Source organism: Gracilinanus agilis, chromosome 1, assembly GCF_016433145.1.
Source record: "Gracilinanus agilis isolate LMUSP501 chromosome 1, AgileGrace, whole genome shotgun sequence".
Classification (NCBI taxonomy): domain Eukaryota; kingdom Metazoa; phylum Chordata; class Mammalia; order Didelphimorphia; family Didelphidae; genus Gracilinanus; species Gracilinanus agilis.
In genome coordinates this window covers 712,264,461-712,274,032 of record NC_058130.1, presented here as the reverse complement: position 1 = coordinate 712,274,032, position 9,572 = coordinate 712,264,461, and positions in this window count along the sequence as shown.

Below are 9,572 nucleotides of genomic sequence, written 5' to 3'. Positions count from 1 at the left end.
CTGGGGGCAAGAACATGCAAATCTAGCCCCTTGCTAGGTACCCTCAGCGTAGATACTGAGTGACCTAAGATCCCAGGGGGAAACCGGGGAGTCCACGGCTGAACATCTATAGTCATAGGTCCCAAGCTTAAACTCTGGCTCTGCTACTTATTCTCTGTATAGCCTAGAGCTTCGGTATGCTTTCCTATGTCAGATGGTCAATAAGTTAGCATTTATTAAGTACCTACTATGTGCCAGGCACTATACTAAACACTAGGGATACAAGGAAAGACAAAAAAACAGTCCTTGTTCTCAAGGAGCTCATAGTCCAATGGGGCAACAACTATGTCTAAGAAATGAATATACAGGATAAAATGGGAAGGTTCTAAGGTGAAAGAGGACTGGAAAAAGCTTCTAACAGAAAGAGGTACTTTATCTGAGGCTTTTGGAAAGCCAAAAAATCCAGGTGATGAAGGGAGAAAGGATTCTAGGCATGGGGGACAGCCAGTGAAAATGTTTATAGTTGGGCAAGGAACAGGGGGCCAGTGTCACTGGATTGGAAAAGCCTTTGAGGGAGGTGGGGGAAGGACAGGGGAGTAAGGTATAAGAAGACTGGAGAGATAAGAAAAGGTTATAATGGTCTTTAAAAGTCAAACAGTATTTTACATTTTATCCTGGAGATAACAGGGAACCAAAGGAGTTTATAATATGGGGTGGGGGAGTTGGGGGACATGTGGATAATCTGGTCAGACCTGCCCTTTATGAAGATAATTTCACAGCTAGGATGAGGATGGACTAGAGTGAGGAGAAACTTGTGGCAAGAACACTGGCCATCAGGCTATTGCAATAATCCAAGTATGCGTTGATGAGGGCCTGAGCCAGGGTATTTCTAGACTCAAAGGAGAAAAGGAACCATGTATAAGAGATATTAAGAAAGTACAAACAATAAGGCTTGACCACTGTTTGCAAATGGGAGGTGAGAAAGAACAAGGAGCCAATGATGACAGACAAGTTGTGAGCTTGGATATCAGAGAAGATGGTGATATCCTTGACAGTATTAGAAAAATTAAGAAGAGGGGAAGTGTTGTGGGGGGTGTAATATAGTAAGTTCAGTTTTAGACATGTTGCATTTAAAATGTCTATAGGACATCCAGTTCAAGATTTCTAATAGTTGAGAGGCTTTTCAGAGGATTCTGGGAAGATGGCGGTTTCAAAGCATCAAGGCTCCAGACCTCTGTAAACCCTTCAACATCAATCAAAGACAAAGGGCTTCAAGGGGACAGAAAACCAAATCTGACAACAGAACAGAGCTGGGGGATCCTCCTGCTAAACCCAACTTAAAAGATATGGGGGGGCGGAGCCTGAATTCTTGAACTTTCAGGTTTGAGGGGAAAGGAAAAAGGAAGATCCCAGGTCCCCTCCCCCACCTAATGTACTAAGTCTTCAGCAGATCCTAGAATCTCTGGGCAGGCAAGGACTCTAGTCTGGAGGGAGTGCCTCTATGGCACAGCTGTGCTAGATTCAAGGCTTTGATCATAGACAGAAGGGAGGCAACTGGAGGAGAAGCTCAACAAGGGGGGCCAAACACTCCATCTTGTTCTGCCCCCCCTTTTCTTGAGGTTTTGACCTCAGGGCACATCGAGCTTTGCAGATCAACTCCACTGAGGCTTAATCTTATCTATACAGTAGAAAAGAAGTCTTCAGAGAGCAGAGAAGCTCCAACACCCCTCCCCCATAGACTGCAGTGAAAGTAGCTAAAATCACATCTTTAGTTTTTACTACCAGCTGGGGAAGATCTGGCCCCAGAGCTCACTAATCTCACTAATCTCACTAATCTAGTGAGTCAACAGAGCAGAGAAGAAGCCCTTCCAGGACTGAATCCACAGATCCAACAAATAATCAGACCAAGATTACAGCCAATTACAGGAGGGGCTGGGGGAGGGAGGGAGAAGGATAAAACATGAGTAAACAACAGAAAAAGAAAAAATAAATTACAATCAACAGCTTCTATCCAGGAAAAGAACAAAAAGCAAATGGATTAGAGGAAGATCAAGGAACACAAAGAAAAAACACAGAAACTTCAGCAAATTGGACACAGGCTTTGGAAGAATTCAAAATTCAATTAACTCAAGAATTCAAAAAACACAATTGGAAAAAGGAAATACATGAACTAAAACAAGAAAATGGTGTCTTGAAAGCCAAAATAGACCAGCTTGAAAACAAGGCAAAGTAGGTGAAAGATAACCTACAAAGGGGGCAGCTGGGTAGCTCAGTGGAGTGAGAGTCAGGCCTAGAGACAGGAGGTCCTAGGTTCAAACCCGGCCTCAGCCACTTCCCAGCTGTGTGACCCTGGGCAAGTCACTTAATCCCCATTGCCCACCCTTACCAATCTTCCACCTATGAGACAATACACCGAATTACAAGGGTTAAAAAAAAAAAAAAAGAAAAGAAAAAGAAAAGAAAAGAAAGATAACCTACAAAGAAAATCAGATCAGAAGGAGAAAGATGACCAAAAAGCCAGGGATGAAATTCAGTCTTTAAATATTAGTATCCAGCAACTAGAAGCAAATGATTTCACAAGGCAGCAAGAATATATAAAAAATCAAAAGAATTAAAAATTCAAGGAAAATATGAAACACCTCATTGCCAAAACTTCAGATCTGGAAAACAGATCATGGAGAGACAATTTAAGAATTATTGGACTACCAGAACATCATAACAAAAGTAAAAGCCTGGACATCATCTTACAGGAAATTAAACAAGATTTCTAATAGTTAAAGATCCAAGACCTTCTAGAGGGCAAAAAAGAGGTTAGGGATAGACAAGCAATTATAAGAGTCATCTGAATAGAGATGATCATTGAAACATGAGAGCCAATGAAATTATCAATTGACAGTACATTGAGAAGAAGGCCTAGGGCAGAGCCTTGAGGGACACTTACAATTAGTGGGTCCAGCAAAAAGGAAGATCCAACAAAGGAAACAGAGAAGAGTGGTCAGACAAACAGAAGGAAAACCAAGAGAGACAGCAGCTTCATGAAAAGGGCATATCAAAGAGAAGAGGAGAACTAATAGTATTAAAGACTGCACAGAGGTCAAGAAAGATAAGGAATGAGTAAAGGTCATTAAGTTTGTTGATTAAGAGATCTGGTAACTTTGAAGAGAACTATTTCAAGTGAATGATGAGATCAGAAGTCAGACCACAAAAAGTTAAGAGGAGAGTGAGAGAAAAGGAAGTAGATAGTCTGTTTGAAGAGTTTGACCACAAAAGGGAAAAGAGAAATAGAAAGATGGCTAGTGGATTTGGGCAGATAAAGTGAAGATTTTTTGAGGACGAGAATGTGGCCATGTTTGTAAGCAGGAGGAAAGCCAATAGATTGGTAGAAATTGACAATAAGTGAGAGAGTAGGGAATTGACCATAGGTGAGACAGTAGGGATGATAGAGGTGGTCAATTTGCTGCAGAAGACAGGATGGAATGAGATCATGTGAACATAAAGAATTTGCCTTAGCAAGGAGAAAGGCCACCTCTCTGTGTGAAACAGAGGTGAAGAAAAAAGGGTGGAGGAAGATACCTGAACATAAAATAAAGTTGAACTAGTTGTAGTCCCTTCTAGCTCTAAAGCTTATGGTCAAAGAATTTCAGAGTTAGATGGAATTTTAGGGGCCCACCTATGCCTGACCAAAAATCCCCTCTAAAACTTACCCAACAACAGTCACTGTGGTTCCACTGTCTGGACTTCATCTTCCTCCTTTGAAAAATGAGTAGGTGAAGCAGTTGAGAAAAGAGTGTGATGTAGTGGAAAATCCACAAAAAGCATCAGTTTTTCTGCATAACATTAGCAAAACCCCAACGGAATAAATAAGTAGAAAAACTCCATTAAAAATAACTATATCTGGCCTTAGACACTTCTTAGCTGTGTGATCCTACTCAAGTCTCTTAATCCCCAAAGCCTAATGCTTATGGCTCTTTGGCCTTAGAATCAATACAGAAGATAAGGATTTTTAAAAAATAACTACAAATTTTAAAAAATTGTTTTTCAGGTAACCCTAAAGATTTAAATAAATACAACTATAAAGCACTCTTTACATAAATGAAGGCACTTAAATAATTAGAGAGGAATTCATTGTTTAGCCTAATGAGACCATTTCAATATAACTAAAATAATGACACCACCTACATTAATTTACAAATTTAGTTCTATGCCAATCAAACTACCAAAGAACTACTTTATATAACTAGACAAAATCCATCATAAGCAATGATCTCTAAAATGAGCCCTAAAGCCTCCTCATTATCCATGGCATGATCCCAAAGGGTTTGGGACAAACCAAAGTGAATAGGAATATGGGTTGCATCTCACTCTCCCTACCAATCATGAGACAACACCTTTCATTCATTACAGTCCAATAGTTCCTCACTTCACCCTCTCCTATCACAATGCAAACTCCCAATCCTCTCCCTCCCTCAGGGTAGAAAAATAGATATATGTTCATAAAAGATAAGTAGTATGTCCACCTGAATTGTCAAAATGTATATTCAAAGTTTGTGGGTAGCAGAGATAGATATCATCAGAGACCTGGTCCATTTCTGTGGAGAGAAGAGTCAAAGGCAGTGCCTAGATTCTAGCTGGAGTTGGAGTTTAGGGGCCAGCAGTCCCTGGGAGAGCCACAAGGCTTGGTGCTCTTTTCTCAAACCTCTGAGAGGGATGTTGGACTAGAATTACATATATCTGTCTCTCTCAAATAGTTCTGATCTAGTCTAGGAAATAGTGTTTAGGGGTTCAGAAGAAAATCTACTTCTGGTCAATTTTTTTAACCCTTACTTTCTATTTTAGTAACTCTAAGCCAGAAGGACAAGAAGGACTAAATGACTTTCCCAAGGTCACAAAGCTAAGAAGTGTCTGAGGCCAAATTTGAACCTAGGTCATTCCCATTCCAGATCTAGTACACTATCCTCTATGTTATCTAGCTATCCCCTTCCCTGGTCTCTCTTAAAATGGATAGGTAGTCCTTAGCTTAGATACACCAGCTTACTTCCATTCAAATACTGGTCACTCAAAAAATCATCACAAATAGCATATAGTGCATAAATCCATTTATCCTGGCAAAACAGCAAAGAAAATTATAGAAGTTCTAGTGATTTAGGATATGCCAGAAAATAAATAAGACAGGTTTTCCAAATGAGAGTGACATGTCTCAGTTCAAACCAGAAAAGAAAGAACTGTCATCCATAGAAGGTTCATTCTATTCCCCTAATATGTTTATGGTATTCCCCTTTATTTCTAGCTCAAGTATCCATTTTGACTTTTTCTTGATGTATGGTGTGAATAGTCTATGCCTAGTTTCTACCATATTGTTTTCCAGTTTTCCCAACAGTTTTTGTCAAATAGTGAATTCTTTCTCCAATAGCTTGGATCTTTGGGTTTATTGAACCCAGGTTACTATGGTCATTAACTACTGTGAATTGATTTCCTAATCTATTCCATTGATCCATTACTCTATTTCTAAGCCAATACCAGATTGTTTTGATGATTGCCACTTTATATTATTAAGATCTGGTACGGATAGGTCTCCTTCCTTCATATTCCTTTCATTAATTCTCTTGATGTTCTTGATCTTTTGTGCTTCCAGATGAATTTTATTTTTTTTCTAGTTCTAGGAAATTATTTCTGATTACTTTAATTAGTAAGGCACTAAATAGTTAAATTAATTTAGGTATGATCATCATTTTCATTATGTTGGCTCAGCCTATCCATGAGCAATTAATATTTTCTCAGTTGTGCAGGTCTGATTTTATTTGTGTGAAAAGTGTTTTGTAATTGTGTTCATATAGTTGCTGGGTTTATTTTGGTAAGTATACTCCTAGGTATTTTATATTGTCTATAGTTGTTTTTTTTTTTAAACCCTTACCTTCCATCTTGGAATCAGTACTGTGTATTGTTTTCAAGGCAGAAGAGCGGTAAGGGCTAGGTAATGGGGGTCAAGTGACTTGCCCAGGGTTACACAGCTGGGGAAGTGTCTGAGGCCAGATATGAATCTAGGACCTCCCATCTCTAGGCCTGGCTCTCAATCCACTAAGATACCCAGCTGCCCCATCTATAATTATTTTAAATGGAATTTCCTTTTCTATCTCTTGCTTTTGAATTTTGTTCATGTTAATAGAAATGCTAATAATTTATATGGGTTTATTTTGTATCCTGCAATTTTGCTAAAGTTGTCCATTGTTTCTATTAGATTTTTTATTCTCTGGAATTATAGTAGTGATGATAACAGCATCGTTTATGTAGAGGGTACCACCATCTTCCAATTACCCAGTTTTAAATTTTTCTTGTCATCTTCATCTCCTCACTCTCAGTCACCCCATATATTCAAACAATTGCATAATCTCATTTTTTCTGTTTCCACAACATGCGTCATATCTGTCCCCTCTCTCTACTCCATATCCACCATCCTCCAAATAGTCACAGTGTGAGACAGAGATAAGTGGCTTGCCCAAATTCACACAGAGACAGTCAGTGTCTGAGGCAGGATTTAAACTTAGATCTCCCTGACTCCAAGATCTGCCTTTATCCATTCTCAGGTAGCTGCCTCTATAAATTGAGAGAATTGGACTAGATGACTCTCAAGTCTTTTTCAAGTCTAGATCGATGATCCTATAATACAAAGCAAAATAGACCAAACTAGCAAAACAATATACTCAAAGATGATGCAGCCCTATAGATGTCAGAGATCTTCAAGAAGCATAGAAATAATAATCTCAGGAAAGGGATTATCTCTCCCTACTCAGGATAAAAGAAACAATTTAGTTTATTATTCTTCCTTCTCACTTAGAATTCTAGTCCCAAGTCAAACAACACTGGTAGTTGAGAGAATAACTGACTAGACAATCTGAATTTTGAATAACAAATGCTATGCCACAATTAGCTATTATATTTTCACCCATAATCGGGTGAGTACTGACAGCTACTATAATGGCTAGAGCATAAGAGCTGGAGTCAAGAAGATCTGAGTTTAAATCCAGCCCCAGACATTTACTAGCTATGTGACCTGGGCAAGTCACTTAACTCTTTTGCCTTAATTTCCTCCTTGGTCTTCTTAAATTGTCTCTCCTGTATCTATTTTCCAGGTCAGTTATTTATTCAATGAGATAGTTCATATTTCCTTCTATTTTTTCATTCTTTTAATTTTGTTTTATTGTTTCTTGATGTCTTGTAAAATCATTAGCTTCTATTTGCCCAATTCTGATTTTTAAAAACTAAATTTCTTCCATACCAACTAAATTTGGTCCTCCTTTTCTATTTGGTCTATTCTACTTTTCATGGCACTTTTTTCTTCATTGGACTTTTTTGCCCCTTTTTCCAGTAAGTCAATTCTATTTGGGGTCATGCATTTATTTATTTATTTGTTTATTTCCTTATTTAGGAATTTTTCCCCATGGTTACCTGATTCATATTCTTTCCCTCCTCTCCTCCTTACTCCCTCCCAGAGCCAACAAACAATTCCACTGGATTTTACATGTATCATTGTTTGAAACCTATTTCCATATTATTACTATTTGCAATAGAGTGATCATTTAAAGTCAACATCCCCAATCATATCCCCATCAAACCATGTGATCAATCCTGTTTTTCTTCTGTGTTTCTACTCCCACAATTCTTTCTCTGGATGTGAATAGTGTTCTTTCTTATAAGTCCCTCAGAATTGTCCTGGATCATTGCATTGCTGTTAGTAGAGAAGTCCATTAAGTTTAGTGTGCCACAGTATATCAGTCTCTGTGTACAGTGTTCTCTTGGTTCTGCTCCTTTCACTCTACATCAGTGATTCGCAAAGTAGGTGCCACCACCCCCTGGTGGGTGCTGCAGCGATCCAGGAGAGCGGTGATGGCCACAGGTGCATTTGGGGGCGGTGAATAACTCTAAAGGAGCGGTGATAGTATGTGACAGGGGTATTTTTTCTGGAAAGGGGGCGGTAAGCCAAAAAAGTTTGGGACCACTGCTCTACATCAATTCCTGGAGTTCGTTCTAGTTCACATGGAATTCCTCCAATTCATTATTCCTTTCAGCACAATAGTATTCCATCACCATCAGGTACCACAATTTGTTCAGCCATTCCCCAATTAATGGACATTTTCTAATTTTTTGCCACCACAAAGAGTGCAGCTATAAATATTTTTGTACAAGTATTTTTCCTTGTTATCTCTTTGGGGTAGAAACCCAGCAGTGGTATGACTAGATCAAAGGGCAGGCAGTCCTTTAAAGCCCTTTGGACATAGTTCCAAATTGCCTTCCAGAATGGTTAGATCAATACACAACTCCACCAGCAATGCATTAGTGTCCCAATTTTGCCACATCCCCAATTCTGTTTTTAAAGAAACTTTTTTCTCTTTTGATTTTTTGTAACTCTTTTTCCAATTGACCAATTTTGCTTTTTAAGCTATTTTCTTTTTGCATTAGTTTCATTTCTTTTTCTCATTTTTTCAACCATTTTTTTTATTTTTCAATTCCTTTTTGAGTTCTTCCAGAGCTTGAGATCAATTTCTCTTTTTTAGTTTGAATTTTTGCATGTAGTTGCTTGGATCTTACCACCCCCTATTGGTCTGTTCTTTGCTCTTTGTCCCTGCAGAAATTTTTGAAGATTAAGTGGTTTTGTTTTTTGTTTTTTTTGTTTTCTATTTGTTCACTTCCCCAGCCTTTTTTGCCTGTGAACTGGGAATTCTGAAAGCTGCTAGCAGATTCTGTTTCCTCTGCCAGTGGCTTGCAGTACTGTGAGCTATTTTGCCCTGGGGCTAGGACTTCACCTCAATGCAGGTTTGAAAAGGACCAGTACTATGGATTTCCAGACTTCACTGCTGGCTGATACCAGGGCCTGGGACTTCATGTGGTGGCTCTGAGGTGCTCTTTTGTTGATGTAGTCCACGTCCTAGGACCCTAAAGTTAGCCTACATTCAGTCATGGAATCTGGCACAGTAGGTGGGGGGAGGGGGTTGGCCAGCACTCCTCTGTGTGCGGTTTTGCTTCCAATTCCCCTTTTTCCTGTGAAAATCAACTCTTTCTGTCAACCTTTCAAGTTGTGTTCAGCGGGAGAGCTCCCTCACTCTGTCCTTTTGTTGGTCTTTGACTTCTGTCATTTTGAAACACCTTCTAAAGATCAGTTTGGAAGGATAATCAGAGCAATTTGGGCTTTTCTGCTACTAAGCTGCCATCTTGGCTCCATCCCTCTAGCCAGAGTTGGGAAGAGTTCCTGGCTAGCATGAGACTTGGAAATTGACTCTGGAGTAACCTCAAATTAAAGAGTTGGGAAATCATAAATATAAAGAGAAGGGAATTTCTAGGGCAGATCCCCTAAGGAAAGAAGAGTCAGTGAGCTAACAACATACTTCTTTTTCAGACCACAGGAACCAATCTGGGATTTATTTAACAAATGAGAAATTATATGGTAGGCATTTCAGTTGGAACATCTGGCCATTCAGATGAGATCACAAGAATAATTGCCCCTCTGGTATGTCTACTTAATTCTTCCAAAGAAACATGCAGGCCTTCCTCCAGAACTTCCTACTTGGTCAACTTGTAAAGCAGTTTTTCATCTACTTCAT